Genomic DNA, 26,222 nt, shown 5'->3' with positions numbered 1-26,222 from the left:
TGACAAGGAGAGGGGGCGGAGCAGGTGAGAATTTTACCACTAAACCACTAATGCCCTGGAGGCAGTGTGGCGCTTTATGTAAATGTAAAAGTGATTTATGTAAATAGACCGCTTTGAATGGGATCAAACCAATCCCTATATAGGCATACTGGTGCTTGGTTAAGCAGAAGCCAGGGGGAGCTGGCATACTATCCAACAATTAGTCATGTTAACGTTGAGCATTTGGTTGAAGCAGTGTCTTCCAATTTCCCTCTTACTAGGCTATTTTTGGCACTTAGTAATTTATAATACCATACTTTGAAAATTGATGGATATATTATTTACCAACAAACTGGGTTTTAGCCCTCATGTATGATTCTTGCCTGAATCATTAATTGTTATAGTGTCTACAATGTAATGGTGTTAATATATTATTTTATTCCTTTACATTTAGTACTTTCTGTTTGTTGGTGGGGGCACTTCCCACACTCCATAGTATTTTTTTATTTTTTATTTACATTGATTAATTTTCTATTTGAGAGGGAAAGGGTGATAGAGAGGAAATGAGAGAGACCTGAAGTTTTGCTTCACTGCTTATGAGACTTCTCCCTGAAAGTGGAGATCCAGGACTTGAACCTGGGTCTCTGTGCATAATAACATGTGCTTAGCCAGAATCTGACTCCTCTATAGCTTTAAAAACCACCAAGTTGTTTATCTATTCAAGCATTTAAGTGAGTACGCGTTCATAGTGTTATTTCCTCCTTTTTTCTCTGAGTGATGTGTCATATGCCTAATCATGCCATTTCTTTTAATTTTTTAAATTGCAAATCTATATTAGTGATTTAATATTGATTTATAAAATTATAAGATAGCATGTGTATAATTTCACACCTTTCGCACCAACAAAGTTCTGTGTCTATATTCCTTCCATTAGAAACTGTCGGGATAGCCTGAGGGTACTTCTTCCCGAGCTAGTGCTCTCTGGCTTGGAGAGAACTCAACTGGAGCCGATCTAGGCTGCTGCGTGGGAGAGGGATCAGGAACTCGTGCCACACTAACTTCGCAGGAGATACACTCTGGAACTCTCGGAGCCGGAAAGCAATTTCCAAGTGTCTTTAATCAGAAGAGCAGCTGTTTTTATACTCTCCAAGTAGGGTGGAAACAGGATGTGATATAGAGAGGGTGGAGAGAAAAGTGACTGGTGAAAATCAGAGTGTGACAAGGAGGGGGCGGAACAGGCGAAAATCTTATCACTGAACCACCAATGCCCTAGAGGGAGTGCTTTATGTAAATGTAAAAGTGATTTATGTAAATAGACCAAAGTTTTGAATGGTATCAGTAAATTCCTATATAGGCATATGGTTAAGCAGAAGCCAGGGGGAGGTGGCATACTACCCAACAAGAAACTGCGTTCTACCAGGTCACAGATACAAGATTAATGATGACATTTTTATTTTGATGATAAAAGTTCTCCAGACCTGGCCAGTGGTACATTCTCTTCATCAGCAATTATTTCAGTCATTGTAAGAGAATGGATTCATATTCTTTCTTACTCACAGCTTTTGAACTTTTAGAGTTACATAGAGGCCTGGCCTCTTCTGGTGGATAAGGAAGGCTATTTAGAAACCACACCATTCTCCTTAGTTTCTGCTACTCCTTGTCCCCTTAACTCTTTTCTTCTTAATATTTCCAATTGTTACTAATGATTTAATATTTATTTTTAAAGCTATGAGATAACAGGGGTATAATTCCACACCATTCCCATCACCAGGATTCTGTGTTCTCCATTCTCTCCATTTGAAACTGCAATAGTTCTCCCAAGGTCACAGATGGAGTTGACTATTATTTCTATAAACATATATATTTGTCCATTTTGTTTCTATGGTCCTGCCTTCTCTTCTAGATCACACCTACACCTATTATTACTTACAAATGTCTTTCCTTTATTTACTCTTCTCTCTCTGGGTCCTGATGGAATTGTAGTTCAGAGCTCTCTAGTCATCTTCCCCTAACATTTCTCCCCCTCTGAGAGTAAGGGCCAGAAGTCTTTATGGGGTGCAGAATCTGGGAGTTCTGACATCAATAACTGTTTTTCTGCTGGACATGGATAGTGAGGGGTCTATTCATACCCCAAGCCTATTTCGATCTGGAAAAATGAATCTTAACCCCTACTTATAACAATCACAAAATTAACTTGGGTTGGATGAATAGGAACTAAAATTATAAAAACTAAAAACAACATAATTCACACTTTTGTTTAGACAAATATACAAAATGAACATAACAAATTTGGAGTTCAGAGTCCTCTGGCCATCTTACACTAACATTTTTCCCCCTCTGGTGGTATGGACCATAATTCATTTTCTATTATTTTTTTCTTTTTAACTTTCTATTTTATTTTTTCTTTCCTTTCTTTCTTTCTTCCTTTCTTTCTGTCTGTCTTTCTTCCTTTCTTGTTTATTTAAAAAAGGAGATATTAATAAAACCATAGGATAGGAGGGGTACAAATCCACACAATTCCCACCACCAAATCTCTATATCCCATCCCCATCCCCTGATATCTTTCCCATTCTTTATCCCTCTGAGAGTATGGACCCAAGATCATTGTAGGTTGCAGAAGGTGGAAGGTCTGGCTTCTGTAATTGCTTCCCAGATGAACATATGCATTGACTGGTCGATCCATACTCCCTTTCTGCCTCTCTCTTTCCTTAATGCAGTAGATTCCTAGGGAAGCAGAGCTCCAGGACACATTGGTGGAGTTCTCTGTCCATGGAAGTCTGGTCGGCTTCCTACTGGAATCTGGAACCTGGTGGCTGAAGAGAGTTAACACACAAAGCCAAACAAATTGTTGAACAATTACGGACCTAAAGGCTGGAAGAGTGCTGATGCAGTGTTGGGAGGTACTCACTGCAGACTATTGTATACTTTTGCTTTCAGGTATATATTTTGCCCTAGTTTATGGATACATGTGAACATATGCTCTGTCTCAGGGGACCTGGTTTATATCTAAGTTTTGGGATTTTGTTAGGAAGTGAACCACTAGGTATGAAATTAGAGAATACTATGGAAGGAAAGGTCTCACTCGAGCAATGAAGCTGAAGGGTTGTCATTCCACACCTGAAGTCTCTGGACACAGTCTAAAGTGAAGCATGCTGAGGTGGCACTTGTTGCATTGATTAGGCTGTGATCAGTGGATGCAATATTATTTGATATGAATTGAGAGAAGCATACAAGAAAGTGCACCCCACCCTAAGTTTCCAGGACTGGGGGAAATATAGGCTTTGTAGTGGAAATGTGAGGTTCCTGATGTCTTAGGGTTCAAGAAGACAATGGATAGTTATTGTTATCATCACATTATTTGGTAATTGGGTTAGCTTTGAAAAGTACCTTTGTTAGGATTTGCTTTATAATACCCAACATCTTGTATATAGCTTTGCCACCTGTTGTTTCTGTTCTCCCTGGTCTAGGCTTTTGAGAGTCAACATATCAAAGACTCAACCTATGTATTAAGAAGACTCTGTGCTTTAAAAAGTTCGAGACATACAATCAAATCTTCCCCTCTCATATTAATTAGTGATTTATATGACTACAATTTAATAGGAGTGTACATAAACAGCATTCCCACCATGAAAAGACTATGTCCCATCCCACCCATCCACCCCTGCACCCCCCACCCCACCCCCCGCCACCACTGGAAGCCGAATGTCACCCTCACCACATGGTTTTTACTTTGGTGCCCTACTCTAGATTTAGTCAAATCCTGCTTTTAATTTCCCTTTCCGTTATTCTTTCTCAACTTCTGTTTATGAGTGGGATCATCCCATAATGATCTTTATATTTCTGACTTAGGTCGCTTAACATAATTCCTTCTAGCTCCATCCAAGTTGGGTCAGGGAATGTTTGTTCATTGTTCTTAATAGCCACGTAGTATTCCACTGTGTATATATACCACAGCTTTCTCAGCCACTCATCTGTTGTTGGGCATCTGGGTTGCTTCAAAGTTTTAGCTATTATGAAATGTGCTGCTATGAACAAAGGTGTACACATAACTTTTTGGTTGGGCATTATGGAATCTTTGAGATATATCGCCAGGAGATGAATTACTGGATCAAAAGGGAAGGTCTATGTCTAACCTTGTGAAAGTTCTCCAGACTGCTCTCCAGAGATGCTTGACCAATTTATATTCCCTCCAACAGTGCAGAGAGTTCCTCTGTACCCACAACCTCTCTAGCATTTGTTGCTGCTGTCCTTTCTGGTGTATGCCACTCTCACAGAAGTGAGATGGTATCTCAATGTTGTCTTTATTTGCATTTCTCTGACAATCAGCGTCCTGGAGCAATTTTTCATGTGTATCTTAGCCTTTTGGATCCCCTCTGAAGTGAAAATTTTGTTCATATCCTCTGCCAATTTTTGGATGCAGTCATTTGCTTTATTGGTGATATGTTTGCTGAGCTCTTTGAATATTTTGGAGATTAGTCTCTTGTCTGGTGTATGACATGTGAAGATCTCTCATTCTGTGAGGGGTCTCCTTGTTTGTGTGATAGTTTCTTTGGCTGTGCTTTTCAATTTGATGTAGTCTCATTGGCTTGCTTCTGCTTTAGTTTTCCTTGCAATTGGGTTTGTTTCATGAAAGATGTCCTTGAGGTTTAGGTGGGAAAGTGTTCCACCAATGTTTTCCTCTAAGTATTTGATAATTTCTGCTCTATCATCTATGTCCTTGGTCCATTTGGAGTTGATTTTTGTTTCTGGTGAGATAAGGTGTTTCAATTTCATTCTTCTGCATGTCTCAACCCAGTTTTCACAGCACCATTTATTGAAGAGAGCCTCCTACTTTATTTAATAATTTGGGCACCCTTATGAAAAATTAGATGTCCATATGTGTGGGAGTTTATTTTTTGGTTTTCAATTCTGTTCCACTGGTCTGTGTGCCTATTTTTGTTCCAGTACTAGGCTGTTTTGATCATGATGGCCTTATAATATGGTTTGAGATCTGCGAGTGTGATGTCTCCATTTCTGTTTCTTTTCCTCAAGATTTTTTTGTTGCTTCTAGGTGTTTTCTAGTTCCAAATAAATGGTTGTAGTTTTGTTCTATTCTCTTAAAGAAGCTTGGTGGAACTTTGATGGGTATTGTATTTAATTTGTATATGGCTCTGGGGAGACTATTCATTTTGATGATATTTATTCTCCCAATCTATGAGCATGGGATGTCTTTCCATTTATTGGTATAAGTTTGTATTTTCTTGAATAGTGACTCATAGTTTTCAGTATACAAGTCTTTCACTTCTTGGTCAGCTTTATTCCTAGGTATTTTATTGATTTTGCTGCAACAGTGAATGGGAGTGATTTCTGAATATCATCTTCTTCAGATTTAGTGGCATAAAGAAATGCCACTGATTTTTGTACATTGATTTTGTAGCCTGACACCTTGCTATATTGTCTAGCAACTTCCAGTAGTTTTCTGCTGGATTCTTTAGGTTTTTCTAGGTATACTAAAATATCATCTGCAAATAGTGAGAGCTTGCCTTCTTCCCTTTCAATTTGTATTCATTTGATTTCTTTCTCTTGCCTGATTGCTATGGCAAGAACTTCCAATACTATGTGGAAGAGTCATGGTGATACTGGACAGTCTTATCTAGTCCCCAATCTGAGGGGGAATGCTTTCAGCTTCTGTCAATTGAGAATGATGTTGGATGTAGGTTTGCTATATATGGATTCCGGTGTCTTGAGGAATTTTCCATCCATTTCCATTCTTGTAGTGTTTTAAGCATGAATGGTTGTTGGATTTTGTCAAAGGCTTTCTCTGCATCTATTGAAATAATCATGTATTTTTTGGTTTTGCTTTTATTGATGTGATGAACAACATTGATTGACTTACATAAGTTGAACCAGCCTTGAATTCCTGGGATAAATCCCACTTGGTCGTGATGAACAATCTTTTTGATATACTGCTGTATCTGATTGGCCAGGATCTTGTTTGATATTTTGGCATCTATATTCATCAGAGATACTGGTCTGTATTTTTCCTTTTTTTTGTGTGTGTTCCTACTTGATTTTGGTATCAGGTTTATGTTGGCTTCATAGAAGGTAGAAGGAAGTGTTCCTGTTTCTTCAATCTTGTGGAAAAACTTTAGAAGTACAGGTATTAGCTGTTTCCTGAAGGTTTTGTAGAATTCGTTTGTGAAGCCAACAGGTACAGGACTTTTGTTTTTGGGGAGATTCTTAATAACTGGTTTTTTTTTTCCTCCAGTGTTATTGCTGGTCGGAGCCGCACCATGAATCCACCGCTCCTGGAGGCCACTTTTCCCCCTGTTGTTGCCCTTGTTGTTGTAGACTCGTTGTGGTTATTATTATTGCCATTGTTGCTGTTGTTCATTGTTGGATAGGACAGAGAGAAATGGAGAGAGGAGGGGAAGACAGGGAGGGGTAGAGGAAGATAGACACCTGCAGACCTGGTTCACCGTCTGTGCAGCAACTCCCCTGCAGGTGGGGATCAAGGCGCTCGAACTAGGGTCCTTACGCTTTGCGCCACATGTGCTTAACCCACTGCACCACCATCTGGGCTCCCTTAATAACTGTTTTGATTTCTTTGTCTGTGATTGGTGCATTTAGCTTTTGTAGTTATTCTTGGTTCAGTTTTGGAATGGCATATGTTTCTAGGAATTCTTCCATTTCTTCCAGATTTTCTAGCTTGGTGGTGTATAGTTCCTTATAGAAGTTTCGCATAATTTTGTGGATTTCTGTCATATCAGTTGTGGTATCTCTTCTATCATTTATGATTCTGTTAATTTGAGTGTTCTCCCTCTCTCTTTTTTATAGCGAGTGTGGCTAGGTTTTGTCAATCTTGTTTAATTTTTCAAAGAACCAACATTTGGCTTCATTGATCTTTTCTATGGTTGTTGTTTATTTCTGCTCTAATTTTAGTGATTTTGTGTCTTTCTGGTTGCTTTAGGATTCCCTTCTTCCTCTTCCTCTCAGTCCTTAAGGCATGCAGTAACTAGTTTATCTGAGCTTTTTTTGTCCTCTAATACGTGATTGTATGGCTGTGAGTTTGACTCTCAATACTGCTTTAGCTGTGTCTCAAATATTTCGATAAATTGTGTCTTCATTTTAATTTGTTTCCAGGAACATTAGAATTTCTCACTTGAGGTCCTCTCTGACCCAACAGTTCTTAAGTGGTATATTGCTTAGTTTCCAAATTCTGTGACTTTAAGTACTTTTCTGTTTGTTGTTGAATGTTAGTTTTACAACACTGTAGTCTGAGAAAATACTTGGGATGATTTCAATGATTTTGAATTTGCTGATACTGTCTTTTTGGCCTAGCATGTGGTCTATCCTTGAGGATGTGCTGTGTGGTTTTGAAAAGAATGTGTATTCCAATTTTGGGGGTGAAAAACTCTGAAAATGTCCAGGAGGTTTATCTAGTCTGTCCATCTCATCATTTAATTCTCTTGTTTCTTTGCTGATTCTCTGCTTTGTTGATCTGTCTGAGTGTAAGAGTGAGGTGTTAAAGTCTCCCACTATTATTGTATTACTATTTAGGTATTTTTGTAGTTCTTTCAGTAGGTGTTTGATGTATTTAGATGGTCTCTCATTGGGTGCATAGATGTTAATAATTGTTAAGTCTTCTTAGCCGAGTGATATTCTAATCATTATGTAATGGACTTGCTTATCTTTTATTACTTTATTTAATTTGAAATCTATTGTGTCAGAGATAAGAATGGCTGTTCCTGCCTTTTTTGTTGTCCATTAGCCTGTATGATAGTTTTCCATCCTTTCACTTTAAGTCTTTTTATCATGTTGGGTCAAGTGGGATTCTTGCAAGCAGCATACAGTTGGGTTGTTTTCTGATCCATCCTCCCACTCTGTGCCTTTTGATGGGTGAGTTTATTCCATTTTCATTTATTGGTATTATGGATTTAATGTATTGCAATGCCATTATTCTACAATTTTTTATTTGTTCTGATATATTGCAAGTATTATAATGATGTTCTTGTTTATAAAAGGTCTTTTAGAACCCCTTTCAGGGCAGGGTTGGTGATGGTTGCCTCCTTTAACTGTTGTCTATCTGAGAATGTTTTGATCCCTCCATCTAGTTTGAATGAAAGTATAGCAGGATATATTATCCTTGGTTGAAACCCTTTTTCATTCAGGGCTTTATATATATCTTACCATTCTCTTCTAGCTTTTAGAGTTTGAATGGAGAAGTCTACTGATAGTCTTATGGGTTTTCCCCTGTATGTGACTTTTTAGTTTTTCTCTTGCAGCCTTTAGTATCCTTTCTTTATCCTTACTTCTTTTCATTGTAACTGTGATGTGTCTTGATGTCTTGATACCCAGGTATCCTACCCTTTCCAACAGTTATTGTGGGAGCTCACACCAGCAGCTGCCTCCAAGTTGCCATCTTGGCTCCGTCCCCTACTTTTTTTTTTAACTTTTTTACTTATTTATAAAATAGAAACAATGACAAGACCATAGGATAAGAGGGGTACAATTCCCACCACCAGAACACCATAAATCATCCCATCCCCTGATGCCCCGACCAGCAGGGCGGTGAACAGGGGCTAGGAACCCAATGAAATCTGAAATGATAGGGACAAGAGACACGAAGAATGACAGCAAGTCAATTTTCTGATCAAGCTGTAAATTTTTATTGAGAATACAGGCATTATAAGGCTTTGGGGAAGGAGAGGGAATGCTGGAGGAGGGGAAGGGGGAGCAAACTTCAAAGCGGAATGTTCCTTGCAACAAATGGCAGGAACCAAACTGTGTGTTGACTCACTTGTGTTGACTCACTTGATTACTGATAAATGGTTTACCTAAGGGGAAATGGCCTGCCCAGGGGAGAATTAACATTTGTCTTGAGGGGTTCCGTTGTCTCAAAGCTTATCATCTATAAAGCAGAGAAATGGCTCCTGGCACCCTGATAGCTTTCCTAGTCTGTAACTCAGTGGAAGTACGGACCCAGGGTCATTATGGAGTGCAGAAAGTAGAAGGTTTGGCTTCTGTAGTTGCTTACCCGATGAACATGGGCTTTGACAGGTTGACCCATAATCCTAGCCTGCTTCTCTCTTTCCTTATAGGGGCATGTCTCTCAGGAAGCAGAGTTTCAGGACACATTGGTGAGGTCATCTGTCCAGGGAAGTCTGGTTGGAATCATGTTAGCATCTGGAACCTGGTGGCTGAAAAAGAATTAACATATAAAGCCATACAAATTTTTGATTAATCTTGAACCTAAAGGCTATAATATTGCAGGTGAAGATTGGAAATAGCTAGTAGGTCTATTTTAGGTATATTCCAAACTGCCCATGACTTTATTAGTTTTTTCCTGAGCCTAATATCTAATATGTAGGTGGACCCAGGTTATTGTCTGGGGAGATGATGTCATGGCTGGAAAAAAGACTAGAAAACTGCATCATGGAAGAGAGTAGCTCCCAACTGTGGAGAAAGTCTATAAATATTGTTGACTGTAAAACCCATCTATTTGATCTGGGGCCCATATTCAGCATAGGAGCATATGTAACTTCTACATCCCTGCAGGTCCAAACTTGGATTCTGTGGTCATCAGTAGGAACATTCTGAGTTGCACCAATTTCAGGACACATTTTTTTCTTCAGTTGGTAGATAGAGTATATTATCCAACCCCCCTTCAGAGGATGGAGCATTCTCTACCATTTTTTTAAAATTTCTTTATTATGTTTTACATTTGACAGTAAATACTATAGTTTATACATGCATACCATTTCTCAGTTTTTCACATAACAATCTACCACTGTTGATCCACATTGAGGGCAAGGTCCTATGGGGGGCCCCCAAAGGGTCCATTATGTTGTACCTTATGGAGATGATCAGTGATAATGGAGAGAGGGATCTATTCAAGGTCTAGGCTCATCATGTTTGAGTGGGAATCCCAGGACTCCCCAACTAGGGCCTCAGCTGATAGGGTGGGCTGATAGTGACTAAAGAGTCATCATTAAAGTGTGCAAGTCTCTTGTCCTTATTCAGCTTTTGTAGTCCTTACTTTGATAAGGTTAGCTTTAGATTGAGTGAGGGAAGTGTAATAGGAAGTGAAGAAGGTATCTAGGTTTAAATAGAAACTATTTCATTAAGTGTCTTTCAAAGATACTTTAAGGTGTCTTTTTAGGTCTTTCTATTTGTTTGCTTCATTTATTGACTCACTGCAAACTATTGTTCACTCTTGTTTTATGGTATATATTTTACCCTAATTTATCGATACATGTGTACATCTGCCCTATCTCATGGGACCTGGTCTATATCTAGTTTTTAAGGTTTTGTTAGGAAGTGGACCACCCAAAATGGAAGGAACAGAATTCTTTATGGGGTACAGAAAGAGGGAATTCTGCCCTCTATAATTGCTTAACTGTTGGCATATTGATCCATACAGCCAGTCTATTTCTGGCATATTGATCCATACAGCCAGTCTATTTCTAATTCTTACAGCTGGTCTCTCCCCAACTCTACCAAAGCCTTCCCTCTATGCCTGTTTTGCAAGTTTGTTTTGTAGTCTTCTCTTTGATATGGATTATTTCCATGATACCAACACGCTCCTCTTCCCAGTGCTTCTTAGAAAGTTTCACTCGTTCCCAGTGTTTCTTTTTTTATTTATAAATTTAAAAAAGGAGACATTAACAAAACCATAGGATAAGAGGGGTATAACTCCACACAATTCCCACTACCAGATCTCTGTATCCCATCCCCTCCCCTGATAGCTTTCATATTCTTTATCCCTCTAGGAGTATGGACCCAAGGTTATTGTGGGATGCAGAAAGTGGAAGGTCTGGTTTCTGTAATTGCTTCCCCACTGAACATGGGCAATGACTGGTTGATCCATACTCCCAGCCTGCCTCTCTTTTCTTGAGTAGGGTGGGGTTCTGGGGAAGTGGAGCTCCAGGAACATTGGTGGGGTTGTCTGTCCAGGGAATTCTGGTTGGCATCATGCTAGCATCTGGAACCTGGTGACTGAAAAGAGAGTTAACATACAAATTCAAGCAAATTGTTGACTAATCATGGACCTAAAGTCTCAAATAGTGCAGATGAAGTGTTGGGGGTTGTCCATTTTGTATATAGCTAGTAGGCATATAGCTAGTAGGCATAGCTATTAGTTATATTTCAAAGGGCCTGTAGCTATACTTGTTTTTTTTTTTTCTCTGAGCCTGAAACATGATATGCAGGTGGGTCCAAGTTATTGTGTGGAGAGGTGATGTCATGGCTGCAAAGGGACAGAAAGCTGGATAGAGAAGAGAGTAGCTCCTTAATATGGGGAAGGGATGTAAATATTGTTGACTGTAACCCCATCAATTTGATTTGACATCACCTACCTCACTATCTTCCCTTCCAGCCTGTCTCATGAGCTCCTGCCTGCTATGTAAAATTATATATGTTCAACCGCCACCTCCATGCCCTGAAGACATTTCAAGCTCACTCACTTCACTTTCAATTAAAAATATCACCACCCACTCAGCCCCCTAGACTTAAACTTGTCAACTTCTTTTCTGTCACCTATTTTCTCTATTTAGTCACCAAATTCTGCCAAATCTATCTCCAGACATGTCTTGTACATTACATTTTCTTCCCCAAACTCACTACTATGTAAATATCAACTCTCCTTTAGATGGCTGTCTCTTAGTCTGCAATTCTCCCTCACTTGTCTGACTTCTTATGCTCAAATTATCTTCCTCCAGTGAATGATGACATGTGTGTCATACTTTCCTCATACTTTTTCCCTTTCTTCTTAGGAAAAGTCCTGATGCTTGTCAGCAGGAATGGGCAACTTCCATCTTGATTAAGCCACTGCATTGGGGGGGGGGAGCTTATTTCTCTTATCATCCAATGCTTCTCTTATCCATAATCTCAGCTGACACAACACAAATCACTTTAGGAAATTAGTTGCCAATTGCCCTTAGAATTGACTGCAAGAAAAGCATTCATCAAGTTGCAAATTGCTTTAATGTTCATTGTTCCTCTACCAACAGTGTCCCTTTCTATTTTTTTCAAACCAACAGTTTCCATCCATGTTCAGTATCTAAGTCATTTTTTATTTTTTTCTTAGTGATTTAATATTGGTTTACAAAAATTCCAAGATAATGAGAAAATAATTCCACATTGTTCCCACCACCAGAGTTCTGTGTTCCCATTCCCTCTTTGGAAAATACAGTGGTTTTCCCAAGGTCACTGATGTGGGTTGACCATTATTTCTATAATGATTTGTTTATCCATCTATCTATATTTTTGCCCATTTTTCCTGTAGTTCTACATTCTCTTCCACACTTAAACCTATTACTACTTCTGTATATCCTTCCTTTTTTCTGCTTCTCTCCATGAGTTCTGATAGAACTGGGTTACAGAGTAGCTACCAAATATGGGGAAAGTATATAAATATTGTTAATTGTAAAACCCATCAATTTGATCTGGGGCCCATATTCAGCAATGGAGCCTATGTTACCTCTGCATCCCTGTAGGTCTGAGCTTTCATTCTATGGTCACAGCTAGGAACATTCCTAGCTGCACTAATTTCAGGACCCATCTTCCTCAGGTAGTAGGTAGAGTATATTGTCCAACCTCCCTTTGGAGAACAGAACATTCCCTACCATTTTTGATCCATATTGAGGGCAAGGTGCTATAGGGTCCCACAAAGGTGTCACTTTTGTTGTTCCTGATGGAGATGATCAGTGACAATGGCTAGAGAGATCTGTTAGAGGTCTACGCCCACCGTGCTTGTGTGGGAATCCCAGGTGATGGGGTGGCCTGGTAGTGACTAAAGAGTCATCATTAAAGTATGTCAGTCTCTTGCCCTTATTCAGCTTTTGTATCCCTTACTTTTTCTGACAAGGTTAGCTTCAGAGTGATTGAGGTACGTGTAATAGGAGGTAGGTAAAGAGGGTATCTGGGTCTAAGTAGAAATTTTATTAGGTACTTTAAGGTGTCTTTTTAGGGAATTCTACTTGCTTGATCCATCTATTGACTCACTACAAACTATTGTGCACTCTTGCATTCAAGTATATAGTTTGCCTTAATTTATGAATACATGTATACATATGCCCTATCTCATGGGACCTGGTCTATATCTAGGTTTTGAGGCTTTGTTAGGAAGTGAACCACCCTAAATGAAATTCAGGAGTCCTGTGAGCTAGGAAAGGTCTCACCAGAGTAAGGAAGCTGAAGGGTTGATATTCCACGCCTGATGTCTCTGGACACATTTTGAAGTGAAGCATGCCAAGGTGGTACTGGTTACATTGATTAGATGCAGTATTAGCTGGTATGAAATGAGAGAAGCATGCAGGAAAGTGAACCTGCTTTAAAGTTTCCAGGAAGGGGAGATGTATGGGCTTTAAATAGAAAAGGGAAGGTTCTTGCTGTCTTAGGGTTTAAGAAGGCAATAGGTAGTTATTGTTATAAGCAAATTATTTGGAAATTGGGTTAACTTTGAAAATCCTATTGTTAGGATTTTCTGCATTATACAAGACTTCACAATAATTTATATCCTTTTATGCTATTTACATATATCTGTACCCTTCACATGTACAGAAGTACAGCCCACTACTTATCCAGGGATTCATGGAGGTTACCTCCTGGAAAGTTTTTGGTGTGCTCTCCAGAATAAAAGAAATGTCTTTTAGAAGGCTCTTTGTTTATTAAAATATTCCAGTATGTTATAGAAAGTCAATACCTAATGTGTTGACATGATAAAATGATTACTATTTTTTGTATGATTTTAAAGTCACTTAAACAATTTTAAGTAAAATGTTAAACTTAGTTTGTTGTTAGTTATCACAAAGCTGATCACACCCTTAGGGCAGCTATGAGCTAGGGTGGGTACACAATTTAATTGATTTAGATATGTAACTTAAAAGGCTAAGATAAACTTCATAGCTGAAATGTTCAAAACAAATTCTTACTGTTACATTTCTTTTAGATGATATTTTAGACTAAATAATTTTGTTGAATCACATTGGCCAAATATTAAAAATTTTTATCAGGCCAAGAATACCATGTTTAACCTTTTTTTCCTGGCAAGGCCACTGCTCTACCGAGACTGGGTCATTAGAAAGCTAGTCAAAGCATGGAGTTTGTTACAAACAGTGGTAGTTGGTATTGGAGTGCTGGTAAGATTCAGAATTCTCACAAGAGTGAGAGAGACTGCAGAGGAGTCTTACCACACCTAGAGATTTCAGAAAATCTCTAAATAATGAATTGATGCTGATATTGCTATCAGAAGGACGAAACTTTCCTATATTCCAGTCCAGTTGTTCCCACACATGGGGAATTTTATGAAGTTTTATGAAGTCTAGGTCCAAGAAGTGATCCCAGCACCAGGTCACTTTTATTTGTCTCAAATAGGTTTTCATCTATTCTGGTATATTTTTTCAATTCAGATTTGTCAAATTCAGGTGGCCCTTTTCTATATAACAGGCAATCCACAAAATTTTAGGCTTTGAATCTGCACCTTCTACTTGTCCCAGCCAGCTGCTTTTACATTGGTAGCTCCAATACGCTAGAGTGCTTCTCCCTTCTCCCTTTAGAGGAGAGGGTAACAAATAGGACCCCCGGGCTGGGCATTTGATTACTTAATAGAGGTGCATCAATCTTTCTCAAGGTCCAGTAAAGGTGTGCCAACTCTAAGAGTCGGGATCTTTAAAACCACATTTAGCTTAACTAAATCTTATTTAAAACTTAAAACAAACTTTATTTACTTAGGGGTTAACACACATTAATTAAAACAAGGTTAGCACACAGACTTACAATTAAATCAGATAGTCTTAGTGAAAGGAAAAAATTTTCCCTTTGGAACACAGTTTGGATTCTTAACTCACAGCAACTCCCCCGTCCAAGGAGGGGCGGGTGTGGCTAGGGGAATGATTGACTGAAGTCTCCACCAGTCTGTTGGATCAGAATCTCTACGATATGATTGGCTGCACAGATGAAAGAGGCGGGCTTAGTTTACCACCTTGTGGGGGGGGGAGATCTTTGGAAGTTCTTTTCTGGGCTAAGGTACATTTTAGATTTTTAAAGAAACAAATCATTAAATTTCTATCAAAAGTGCGTGCTGGTTCTCTGATTAGTAGATTTTAAGTTAGAGGGAATGTCTTGTTTGATTGATTTCTTTCTTTCTTTAAAGAATAGGTAGCTAGCCAGATAAGATCTTGCTCAGAATTGGTTTTACGTGTTCTGAGAGCTCTGGCTGCTGCTTGAGCAGAGGAAAAAAGCTGGATCTTTTGGGTTTTGTCTTTTTCAGGCAGGGGACAATTCCTGAATAGCAGTTTCAAGACTATGCCTAGGTCTACTTTACATGTCTGACCAGTCTCCCTTTACAGGGATCTGTGTCAGGGAACCGGAGGGGTCCCACCCTCCACTAAATCTGCGGAGGAGTGCTAACTCGTAGGGCAGCTTTCTTGGCACACTGCTTTAATGCAGCAATTAAACAACTGTATCGGTAATTCCTGTGCTCCTTCTGCTTGGAAGGAAGGTTTCTCATGTCCGTTTAACTCAGAAATTAGGTGAGAGTCTTAGAACAAATGCCACAAAAGTGGGAGAGGAGGAAAAATATAGGTCAGACTCATTGAGATTCAACAGGGGAAGGACACTCAGTTTCTCAGAGCCTGGCCAAGGCTCTTATCTGCCGAGGTTCCTTCTCTGTGTACCCTCCATGAGCTTACCTGGAGTGTGAAAGGATAGAGAGAGAGAAAGATCACAGGGGGCTTGAAACAGAAGCCCTGGGATTACCTTTTGATGCACTTCGTTTTTTCCTCTTGATTTGCTGGAGTCACGATCCTGTTTCCCTGTCTGGTTGGCCAGCATTTCAACCAGGAAGTGCACTGCCTCTTGGGCCGATTTCTTTTTATTAGGTTCAGGTAACTGTGCCCCATGATCTGGGTGCCAGATGTTGGTGTTCATGTGGGGTGACACCAGCAGGAAGGCAACCGACTGGCTCTCACTCGCTCACTCAAGGGATGATATGAAGCAGAGACACCAGGGAGAAATGATGTGTTCTCAAATCTCATTTATTAGCAGGTGGACATGAGTTTAAATAGAAAACGAAACAAAGAACATTTTTCAAATATGTCAGGAATTACAGGTTTCTTAAAGGTCAGCTTGCCCCTATGGTAGGGGGCTGGTTATGACAGGAATTTGATGAGATACATAAAGGTCAAGATAATTAGTCTCCTGATGCAGGCATTTAATTACCCAAAGGTGTTTGAGGGGAGAATAGGGGTCCAACCAGTTAAGGCAAGATAGAGAGAAGATAAGCAAATTAAAGACTGGTAGGAGTGTGTGATAAGGTGTGTTCTCCTTTATGATCAGAAGATGAGGTGACCTTTAAGTAAATTAATCTTAAAGTAGGTAGCCATGATGCCTGCAGTTAATGGAGAGGGACAGTAAGGTCTCTGTGGGCTTGAGAGACTAACAAGGCAAGCTTAGTCTGGGAGACTTTTCCCTCTTGGCTCACCTCTATGACGAGAGAGACTAACAAGTGGGTTGTCTATCCAGACCTCCATCTAAGGATGGGCGAGCTCCCCTATGCTCTACCAAGCTATCACATAGTCCCACAAGACAATACTAGTAGTATTTGCTTATAATAAATTCTCAGTCTGGAGAACCCAGACTAGAAACGGACCTTCCTTATGAGCCAGCAATTCCTCTCCTAAGAATATAACTTATAAAGTAACACCACCAACTGCTTCTGTTCTCCCTGATCTAAGCTTTTAGGAAATTTTATATTTCAAAGAATAGGTCATTATTAGAGGCACATTGACTATTTGAATCCACTGTTAAAGTTCAATCTGATTACTGATTTGAAGTTTTAAGTGCTTAGATTGAGGGACAATATACTCAGCCTATGGTCTATGTATCAAAAAGTTTGGGACATTCAATCCATTTTCCCCTCTCATATTAATTAAATAGTTATTTGTGAGACTGTAAGTTAATAGGAATGTATATTAACACCATTCCCACCACCAAAGGTCTGTGTCCGTAACCCCCCTCCCCAGCTTCCCCCCAACTATGGAACTGAACATCTACCCTTACCCTCCACCCAGAGATTTTTATTTTGGTGCCATACTCCAGCCTCAGACTCAGTCAGATTCTGCTTTTAGTTTCCCTTTCTGTTCTTCTTTATCAACTTCTGTTTATGAATGGGATCATCCCATACTCATCTTTATCTTTCTGATCTACTTTACCCATATTTAGGAGCTACTCTCTTCCCTGATCCAGATTTCTAGTCCTTTTTTCCAACTATGACACAATTTACCCCAGACAATACCTTGGGTCCATATGCATATTAGATGTCAGGCTCAGGCAAAAAACTAGTAAAGTCATACACCCCTTGGAATATACCTAAAATAGACCTACTAGCTCTTTTCAAATTGGAGACCCCAAATCTTCATCTGCAATATTCTTGTCTTTAGGTTCATGATTAGTAAATAATTTGTTCTGCTTTATATCTTAACCCTTTTGCAGTCATCAGGTTCCAGATGTTACTATGATGCCAGCCTGACTTCCTTGGGCAGATAAACACACTATGTGTCTTGGAGCCCTGCCTCCCCAGATCCCTGCCCCACTAGGGAAAGAAAGAGGAAGGATGGGAATATGGATCAACCTGTCAACACCCATGTTCAGTGGAGAAACAGTTGCTGAAGCCTGACTTTCCACCTTCTGCATCCCAAAATGACCTTGGGTCCATACTCCCAGAAGGATAAATAATAGGGTAGCTATCAATGGAGGGGATTGAATATGGAGCTCTGGGGCTGGGCATTGGTTGGAAGTCTATGCCTCTTCCTACAGTCAAAATTGTCAATATTTCCATTTTATAAATAAAAATTAAAAGTAAAGCCTGGGTTACAGAGCCCTCTGGTCACCTTCTAATAACATTTTCCCCCCTTCTGGGAGTATGAACCAGAATTCTTTATGGGTTTCAGAAAGTGGGATTTCTGGCTTCTGTAATTGCTTCTCAATTGGTCATTGGTGTTTGCAGGTTGATCTATACTCCTGGCCTGTTCTTGTCTTTCCCTAGTGGGGTAAGGCTCTAGTAAGGTGATGTTCTGGGACACATTGGTGGTAGGTCATCTTCTCAGGGAAGTCAGGATGGAATCATAGTAGTATATTAAACTTGGTGTTTGAAAGGCAATTAGAATACAAAACAGGACAAAATGTTTAATAAACAAGAACTAGAAAATATATAGGGTGAGAATAAGGATTTTAGGGTGATAAGATGATAGGGAGTCTATTTTAACTCAAGAGAAGATAAGCTCTGGATGCTGTTCTCATTCTACTTATAGAAAGATAAGTGATTGCATGTGAGTATTCTTTGGAGAAAATCCTATCATTAAGATTGATTTGCATTGTGTTATCTATCTGCAGATGGTTACGTAATGTGGGTGTATAAGCAGATTCAAGAGCAGGTTCAGCATAGATGGAAATGCAGATGCAGGTTTTGATAAAGATGTAGATATAGGTGGAGATGCTAGCACAGATACTGATAGAGGTGTAGGTGTCATTGTAGACACAAACAGATGTAATTACAGTCACCTTAGAGAAGTTATCCTGACATCACCTACAGAATTGGTACTTTGTTCTCATACCTAGCATTTCACACCTTTCTAACTACCTGTAATGCACTGATCAGGTTTCACCAACTGGCCAACAAGCTCCTACTTCTCAGCACCAGGACACACACAAATTAGTCACAATATTCAAAACTATACTAGTGAATTGAAATTCATTATGCAAAATGCATATGTGGGGCTCGTAACAAATGACTTCCACATGTCTAATTCCAAAAGCATAAAATCATGCTTCCTTTATTTAGTCTAAGACAATTTTCTTTACATTGCACAAAAATACCTCCTGAATTTGGGGATTTGGGATTTGAAAACAAACTCCTCTCCCTCCTTTCCTTCACTTCATGACTGAATACATTTAATTCACATCCTTTCCACTTGGTGGGTGACTCATCCTTTTGCTCTGTCTTATATGGAAGCCATAGTCTCTGTTCCATCTTAATGTGACTGCTGAGAGGTCTTCCTGAACTACACTGGCCAACTATACAGGCAGTTTTCAGGTATGGAGACCACCACCCTCCGGGATGCTTGAAGAAGAAGAAAGACATACTCAATGTGTGTAGGAAAAAAGTGCTGGCCTTTTTTTTTTTTTTAAGAAAGGAGACATTAACAAAACCATAGAATAAGAGGGGTACAGTTCTGCACAATTCCCATAACCCGATCTCCACATCCCACCCCCTCCCCTGATAACCTTCCCATTCTCTATCTCTGGGAGTATGGATCTAGGGTCGTGGGTTGCAGAGGATGGAAGGTCTGGCTTCTGTAATTGCTTCCCCACTGAACATGGGCTTTGACAGGTCCAGCTATACTCCCAGTCTGTCTCTCTCTTTCCCTAGTAGGGTGGGGCTCTGAGGAAGTGGCACTCTAGTACACATTGATGGGGTCATGTATCCAGGGAAGTCTGGTCAGCATCTGGAACCTGGTGGCTGAAAAGAGAGTTTACATACAAAGCCAAACAAATTGTTGAACAATCATAGACCTAAAGACTGTAATAGTGCAGATGAAGTGTAGGGGGGTATTCCCTGCATGCTCTTGTGTACTTCTGCTTTCAGGTATATATTTTTCCCCTAGTTTATGGGCACGGGTGAACCTATGCTCTATCTCAGGGGACCTGGACTATATCTAGGTTTGGGGACATTATTGGGGATTGGAACACCTGGAATGGAATTAGAAAATACTATGAAAGGAAAGGTCTCACCTGAGTGATGAAGCTGAAGGGTTGTCATTCCACACCTGAAGTCTCTGGTCACAGTCTGAAGTGAAGCATGCTGGGGTGGCACTCGTTGTGTTGATTAGGTTGCAATCTGCGGATGCAATATTATTTGATATGAATTGAGAGCAGCATGCAGAAAAGTGGGCCCCACCCTAAGGTTTCAGGACTGCGGAAAATATAGGCTCTATAGAGGAAATGTGAGGTTCCTGTTGTCTTAGGGTTCAAGAAGACAATGGATAGTCATTGTTATTGTCACATTATTTGGTGATAGGGTTAACTTTGGAAAGTCCCTTTGATAGGGTTTGGTGTATAATACCCGGAATCTTGTATATAGCTGTGCTGTCGGTTGCTTCTGTTCTTCCTGGTCTAGGCTTTTGGGAGAGAAAATATCAAAGACAGCCTATGTATTAAAAAGACTCAGTCTGTGTTTTAAGAATTTCTAGACATATCATTAGTTTTTTGCCTCTCATATTAATTAAATAGTGGTTTATATACTGTTTACACTTTAATAGGATTGTACATAAACACCACTCCCACCACCAGAAGACTGTGTCCCATCCCCACCACCCACTCCCACCCCCCCACCCTCCACCATGCCAGGAAGCCCAATAGCCACCCTCCCCTTCACCACAGCGTTTTCACATTGGTGCCCTGCTCTCGATTTAATCATATCCTGCTTTTAGTTTCCCTTTCTGTTCTTCTTTCTCAACTTCTGTTGATGAGTGGGGACATCCCATACTCATCTTTATCTTTCTGACTTAGCTGAATTAACGTAATTCCTTCTAGCTCTGTCCAAGATGGGTCAGAAAAGGTGGGCTCATTGTTCTTAATAGCTGCATAGTATTCCATTGTGTATATGTACCATAGCTTTCTTAGCCACTCATATGCTGTTGGGCACCTGGGTTCCTTCCAGGTTTTAGCTATTATGAATTGTGCTGCTATGAACATAGATGTACATACATCTTTTTGGTTGGGCATTATGGAATCCTTGGGGTATATCCCCAGGAGAGGAATTACTGGGTCATATGGAAGGTCTATGTCTAGCCTTGTAAGAGTTCTCCAGACTGCTGTCCAGAGAGGCTGGACCAATTTACATTCCCACCAGGAGTGTAGAAGGGTTCCTCTGTCCCCACAGCCTCTCCAACATTTGTTGCTGCTGTCCTTTTGGATGTATGCCATTCTCACAGGAGTGAGGTGGTATTGCAATGTTGTCTTTATTTGCATATCTCTGGCAATCAGCGACCTGGAACAGTTTTTCATATGTTTGTTAGCCTTTTGGATCTCCTCTGAAGTGAATGTCTTGTTCATATCCTCTGCCCATTTTTGGATGGGGTCATTTGCTTTTTTGGTGCTAAGTTTGCTGAGTTCTGTGTATATTTGGTGATTAGTATCTTGTCTGATGTATGGCATGTGAAGATCTTCTCCCATTCTGTGAGGGGTCTCTTTGTGTGATAGTTTCTTTGGCTGTGCAGAAGCTTTTCAATTTGATGTAGTCCCATTGGTTTGTTTCTGCTTTAGTCTTCCTTGCAATTGGGTTTGTTTCATCAAATGTTGGTATGCATGAGACCCCTTCTGTTTCATTTGGTTTAAATCCCCCCTGCTTAACACTATTCTATTTACATAACCACTTCATTCTATTTACATAACCACTGTTAACAAGTTCCACCCTCCCTCCAGGGCATTTGTGATTCAGTGATAGGATTCTCGCCCCCTCTTTGTCACACTCTGATTTTCACCAGTCACTTTTCTCTCCACCCTCTCTATGTCACATCCTGTTTCCACCTTACTTGGCAAGTATATATAAAGACAGCATTGTGAGTTTTACAGTACTGTACCTTTAGTTTAGCTCAGCTCGGCTTAGATTGCGCTGCGTCCTGCATGAATAAAGAGATACTGCCTACAGCTCAACCATGAGTCCCTGGTCGTCTGTTACCCGCCCGTGAAGCCAGCCCGGCGAAAACAACATAACCCATCAAAAACAACAATCAAAGATGTCCTTGAGGTTTAGGTGTGAAAGTTTTTCACCAATGTTTTCCTCTAAGTATTTGATAGTTTCTGGTCTGACATTCAGATCTTTGATCCATCTGGAGTTGATTTTTGTTTCTGGCCAGATAAAGTGGTTCAATTTCATTCTTCTGCATGTTATAACCCAATTTTCCCAGCACTATTTATTGAAGAGAGCCTCCTTCTTCCATTTAATACTTTGGGCCCCCTTATCAAAGATTAGATGTCCGTAGGTCTGGGGGTGAAAATGTTCTGGTCTTACATAACAATCATAGTTCTTCTTCTTCTTCTAGTGTTTGCCCTTCTTCCGTAGCCAGTCAACAGCATCAGGTTGAAAGCTGTCAGGAGCTGCTTGTTGCTGGCTTTGAAAATGACTGGGATCCATGTGGATTCAGTCAGCTAGGATCATCAGTTTCCCCAATGAATGGGTACTCATGGGATGCACCACAAGAAGGTCGATCCAATGCATTCCAACAATCATAGTAATGTTACCAGATTTAGCATAATAAAGGCAACTAATCTAATTTAAATGTCAGGTAATAATGTTTTATTACATGCACCTCCCATGAAATAAAGCATTTTGTGTTGCTATTCCCTAAATATTGCATAGAAGTTGCAACCACTAGAAAAACCACTTATTGCTTATCCAAACTTCAAATTTAATGAATGTTTTGTCTTTATGAAGTAACTTGAGATTGCAGTGCATGTTGCCTAAGCCATGCTCTCCAATGACAAAACTCTGTCTTAAACAAAACTTTCTTCATTATTCCTCAAAAATTTCCAATGCAGTGGTCAGAGAATATCATCAGCTACATTGAAATGCAGATATTTAATAGAAATCACTGACCAAACTCTAGTCTTCTTGCTTTTTTTTTTCCCATCTCTGTGAATTTCCTAAGATTTTCTCTACAGAATAAATTAGTCTATGTAGTCCATCTCTGATGTCATAGGTGATCTTGAGAGCACCATATTTTCTTTGGGAAGGCATTTTTCCCATTCTGAGTCCAGCTCAGATGGGACTGATCCAAGAATCAGATAGAAAGAGAGAGAGGAAGAGAAGGAGAGGGAGAGGGAGAGGGAGAGGGAGAGGGAGAGGGAGAGGGAGAGGGAGAGGGAGAGGGAGAGGGAGAGGGGGAGGGGGAGGGGGAGGGGGAGGGGGAGAGGGAGAGGGGGAGGGGGAGGGAGAGGGGGAGAGGGAGAGGGAGAAGGGGAGAGGGAGAGGGAGAGAGAGAGAGGGAGAGAGAGAGAGAGAGAGGGAGAGAGAGAGACCATGAAAAAAGAAACACAAAGATACCCAAGATTTTGGGTGAAAATTTCTGGGAAAAAAGGAGTTTATTTTTCTTGGGTGTCCAGTTCAGTAAGCCTGGAATGATACTGACCATCTTATCACCAGAAGAAATTATGTTCCTGAGAATTAAGCCTTATGAAGGAACTATAAGAAAAGAACGATAGACTAAATCATGATGAGGTACTTGGAACACTTGGATCCAACTGTGCCAGAAGTCTAATGGCCTGGAATTCTCAGTAACATATAAATTATTTTATTTTCTCTTTTGGTCAGCCCAAATTTAGTTGAAACACTGTAACTTGCCAACAAAAGAATCATGGATACCTACTTCTACATTCCACATCAATCTTTTAAGATCTGTATAGGCCATAAATGTTACTTTTCTTTTTTCTTCCAGTAATTACTATACTCCAGGAACTGTGACAAACACAAAGATCCAACACGAAAAGTGTTAGACTGTCACTTGCACTCATGTAGCTGTTTGGAATAATCCAACATTCTCAACATGCTCTGTCACTGATGGACCATTCTGTCAGACTGAAGGCTGACATGGCTGTACCTGGTTCAGTCACAGTCCTTTCAAATACCAAATCTCAAGGTCCCTCTTCTTCAGGTGGAATGCATCTTGTTCTCACCAGAGAGAAGAGCTCACAGTCCTGCCCTGTAGTCCATTGGAGAACTCACTGCCCTGTGCTCCAGGTAGGGTAAGCAATGCCATCTCCAGAAACACCTATGGATCTGTCCAGACTGTGACTGTCTTCTGAAATAAACCACCTTGTTCAAACACATAAATGTCCATAGTGATACCTCAGTAGGTGATAAGTTCCACCTAGTCCCAAGATTTACATTCTGAGTGTGAAAGTCAATAAAAACTAATTAGATGTTTACCACATTTCCTTGGTAATGACCCTTACATGCCACTGATTGTCAAACTGAATCTGTATGCAGGCACTAGCTTTACTGGGGTCAGGGCTAATTTCTGCATACACAAAGAAATATCACTGCAGCTATTTATACCTGTGGCCAGTAGGTTCTGTGCAGATGCTTGTAAGCTCATTTCCATAAGAGAAGAAGCTGGAGCCAAGATTTTAGTGCATTGAGCAGGGAATTAGGTATGTAGCAACCATTAACAATAATGAGAGTTATGCACCTAATTCTTTAGCATCATTTTAAAATTTGTTTTATTAAATAATGCTGTAATGTTAAGTAATGCAGTGTTAAGTAACACTGACTTCAGCCTCATTAAATAATCTCCTTAACTATCATACTGGAAAACTAGTATCATTAAACAAATTCTACTTGTCATAGGCTATGATGTAATTGTTATGGAAGGTTTCATATAAAGGAATTAATAAACAAGGTGCCACATCTAGAGTGTCACCAAAGAAATAAAGGAAACAAAACCTAATAGATCTGAAAAATAGTTTCAAGGAGGAAGAATTGATAATGTTCCATGCAGACTAACAATACCCTCCCTGTATCAAAATAAATAAATACATACATATATACATAAAGCACCCACTTTTAGTCTTACTCCTCTATGCTTGACTGCAAAACTAAATTTCAAGTAGCTGTGATCTTAATGTGGCTAGGGCAAGAAGGTGGTGTCACATAAACATGGCTAATGGATACTTTCCACTTTCCTCCTCAACAATAAGAAACTACAGAGAAGCAAATGGAATGTTTCAGCAATTGCACCTTCCTGGGTCTGGATGTGGGATACCACTAAGCAGAAGAGCATAAGGCTACCATATGTGGTCCAGTAATGCATGAGGATACAGAGTCTGTGTCTGGATGCATCTGACACTTATGTCATAGCTGAGCAGTGCCTTGAATTTCTATCTTATAGAATAAATAATGTATTCTCAAAAAGATTTAGAAGGTAAAGCTCTAATACTGTAAAATAATATTGAAATGTCTGCTTGATTTCAATTACCTTGCTTTCAGTTAAAGACAACAGGAAAATATCTCATTCCCAGAGACATTCTCCAAACCTGTGTTTGGGCTAGGAAACATGACAAAGAGAAATCAAAGTGGCAGGTATGATTCAAGGTGCTGATCAGCAGGTTTTAGGCAGGAAGATAATTCTGGTTTATCTGAGGCTTCCCAGTGTCTTCACAGTGCCCTTGGAAGTGGACAAAGGAGGTCAGAGTCAGAAACATTGGTGATATTGAAGCAGATCTGAGTGATATCATGTGTCATCTCCACCACCATGGCTAGCTCTAAAGGTGGAGGAAGGGACCACATGCCCAGAAATGCACACAGCTCCTGGAAGCAGGAAGGAAGAGATATTTACTAAGAACCTCCAGAAAGGAAAGCAGCCTCTTCAACACCTAAATTTTAGCACAGGAAGACCTATGTCAGACACAAGTGCTATAGAATGGAGTCATGATAGACTTTCCTAACCACCAATTGTGTAGTGATTTGTTACAACAGCAGCAGAAAGCAAAGCTATCAGCTTTTCTGGAACATCTTTCTGTGGTTCAGAGATACTCTTAGACAGTTGGTATACTACCTGGGGGACTCCCTAAATCCTGAACCAGTTCCTAGGAAGGCTGGGAGAAACTTGTCTGCTTACACTTGATGTTGTTTCAGTATAAGAGAAGAGAGATCTTGGAAATACAATAGGTTGTCTTACAATAGACTGATGTCCCTCTGAGTATGGAGAATAAAGAAAGAAGATGAATGGGGAAGATAATATAATAGTTATGCAAAGAGACTCTCATGCCTGAAGCTCCAAAGTCCCAGGTTAAATTCCCAAAACACTATAAAGAAAAACTGAGCAGTGCTCTGGTAAAAAAAAAAAAAAAAGAAAGGAAAAGAGGACTTCCAGAAGTGGAGCTACAGAGCAGCACCAGCAGTGTTTCTCTCTTCCCCTTTATGGGTCAACTAGGAATTCCAAAGGAGACCTCCTGGGACTGCAACAAGACAGGACTAGAAGGACTTTGGGAACCCACCAAATCATCTATGAGTGCAAACAAGTGTGGCTTGTGGACAGAGAGGAGCCTAGGGAGAGATTAAGTAGCTGTTAATAGTCTGTCAGTTTACCAGTTGAGACAACAACTCCTGTCTGTTTCAGCAACAAAAAGATGGCTGAAGGGAGGAGAGGACTCACCAAATGCAACTGTGAGTCTCCATTGCTACTGCTCTCAGAATCTGGAGCAGT

General features: G+C 40.0%; 1 long non-coding RNA gene across 2 annotated transcripts in view; it reads right to left on the bottom strand.

Annotated features, from left to right (window-relative positions):
• The window catches only part of LOC132541793 (uncharacterized), a 37,056-nt gene extending 21,258 nt beyond the window's left edge, over window positions 1-15,798 (bottom strand). For both annotated transcript variants that reach the window (XR_009552874.1, XR_009552873.1), the window contains exons 1-2: window positions 15,718-15,798; window positions 8,996-9,158 (exon numbers count right to left, since the gene is read on the bottom strand). This is a non-coding gene — a long non-coding RNA (uncharacterized LOC132541793). The remainder of the gene's footprint in view (window positions 1-8,995; window positions 9,159-15,717) is intronic.
• Window positions 15,799-26,222: the final 10,424 nt, after the last annotated feature.

This window comes from Erinaceus europaeus, chromosome 1 (assembly GCF_950295315.1).
Source record: "Erinaceus europaeus chromosome 1, mEriEur2.1, whole genome shotgun sequence".
In the NCBI taxonomy this organism is placed as follows: domain Eukaryota; kingdom Metazoa; phylum Chordata; class Mammalia; order Eulipotyphla; family Erinaceidae; genus Erinaceus; species Erinaceus europaeus.
This window is presented reverse-complemented; position numbering and strand designations above follow the sequence as displayed.